Below are 2307 nucleotides of genomic sequence, written 5' to 3'. Positions count from 1 at the left end.
TTCTTCAAGCTGCTAGAACTTTTTATATGTCTTGTGATCAGAATGTATAAAAGTCAAAACAAGATCATATTTATAATGTTTTTCTCCTCTGGATACACTTTTATGCTCGTCGGAGAAATATTTCATAAGGGCGTCCGCCATTGTTCCGATAGTTTAGAGCCAGTGTTACTAAGTTACCATGCGTCATTAGGAAGGAAGTGACGTTACGACTATAGCATCCTATTGGGTTCAATAGTCTGATGTCACGTGGGCCCAGAACGGAGCAGCTTTGTTTTAGACAAAGAAAACCGGTACTTTTTATTTTTCATGCTGGCTAGAGCTTTTTCACATGTCATGTGAGCAAAATATATAAAAGTCAAAACATTATCAGATTTATAATATTTTACTCCTCTGGATACACGTTTATGCTCCTAGGAGAGTATTTCATAAGGGCGTCCGCCACTGTTCAAAGAGTTTAGAACCAGTTACTAAGTTACTTTGCGTCAATACGATGGAAGTGATGTCACGACTGTGGAAGCCTATTACTGAAAAATGGCTTTCTACAGATCGCTTCAATGAACTTATTCCAAATGGATTCAGTGTTTTTTAACCCCCACCTTCCCACTCATAGGAAAGTCGTCACATTTGTTACGATGCAGCCAACATTTTTGTCATTCTAATTTCTTTTGTACATCATAATAATATTTGAAAAAAAAATGTTTGCTATTGAAATAGAAAGGAAAGCATTCTCAATTACCAACAATAAAAAACATATTTTATACCATGAATTTAGTCTTTTAACATCTGGGAGAAGGTTTTGTCAGATTAAATGTAGAACTAACAAGTATAAATCAACGTTCGTTCCATCAGCAATAAAAATTTTGAATATTTCATATGGTACAGAAAAACCAAGGATTGATTCGTTGACTGATTGACTGATTAATTTATTTAATGTTAGATTAACTGACCAATTGATAATGATGATAATTTTTGGTGTCGAATTGCCACAATTGTAACAAATTGAAAACGAAATGAATATGTTTATGTTGTGTATATCGTACGTGTGAAAGAAAGAGAGGAAGAGAGAGAGAGAGAGAGAGAGAGAGAGAGAGAGAGAGAGGGAGAGAGAGGAAGGGAGAGAGAGAGTGAGTGAATGAGAGAGAGAGAGAGAGAGAGAGAGAGAGAAAATAAGTAGGAGTGAAATATCTGTTCAATGTTATAGTTATCATTTAACGTTATAACAGGTGTAATAAATGACAAATTGCCATATTTATGGACAATAAAGATCTATTATTATTATTATTATTATTATTATTATTATTATTATTATTATTATTATTATTATTATTATTATTATTATTATTATTATTATTATTTGTTAAAGTATAGTAACACTGTGTTGAGGAGCTCGTTCAGCAAAAAGAATGATGTTTAACAAGAACTAACAGATTTTGTGTTTGAGTGAAATAAATCTATTTTTGTATAGGCTGGATGTGAAGTTTTGAAGAAAATCGCGGAAAATTGCTGGTAAGGAGAGTGCAGCTATGTGGTCTAGTGGTATGGCATTCGCTTTCGGATCGGAAGGTCCTGGGTTCGAACTTCGCGCTCGGCGCATAGTTGAGTCCTTGGAAAAGGCTCTTTACTCACATTCTCTCACCGTACTCAGGTGTAAAATGAGTACCTGGCCGTTAACAGCGTTGTCTTTGTCCGAAAAATTGTAATATCGCCTAATAGGCGGCATGTCCCGTCCTACATGTTAAATGTTGCTGTTGACCAGGGACCCTTTTTAAGGCGCTTTGAGCACATTTTAGTAGATATTGCGCTATATAAAAGCTAAAAAAAAAAAAACAAAAAAAAAAAAAAAAAAAAAAAACAGTTTCTACAAGGCTTCACACCCATCCAGCACTTACTTACTTACTTAGTTACTTATCCGAACCAGCGACCACCTGAGCTCTAGCCCTTCGGTCTTGTGCCATGACGTAGAAGTTAGACGTCTTTTGTATAAGTTGTTCCAGGTGACTATAAAGTGTGTTACTGATGCTTGGATTTGGTGGGAGGAATGTGCATCTCAGGTCTTCAAGAGGTTGACATTCAAGCAAGTGGTGTGTTACTGTTTCATTGGGGTGTTGACATTAAGGGGGAAGCGTGGCTCAGTAGCACGGTCTGTGCTTCCTGCCCGAAAGGTACTGAGTTCAATCACCCGCCCCTGCGCCGTGTGGCCTTGAGCAAGTCACCTCGCCCTAGCTCACTTTGCGGCGCTGCTCTGCGGCTGACGCATGGGTCATTCCAGTCTTCCCTTGGAATAGACCCTAAAGACAACCCTTGGGG

The sequence above is a fragment of the Berghia stephanieae genome, chromosome 13, assembly GCF_034508935.2.
Source record: "Berghia stephanieae isolate SIO BIC M18660-M18661 chromosome 13, UCSD_Bste_1.3, whole genome shotgun sequence".
In the NCBI taxonomy this organism is placed as follows: domain Eukaryota; kingdom Metazoa; phylum Mollusca; class Gastropoda; order Nudibranchia; family Aeolidiidae; genus Berghia; species Berghia stephanieae.
Note: the sequence above shows the minus strand (reverse complement) of the source record.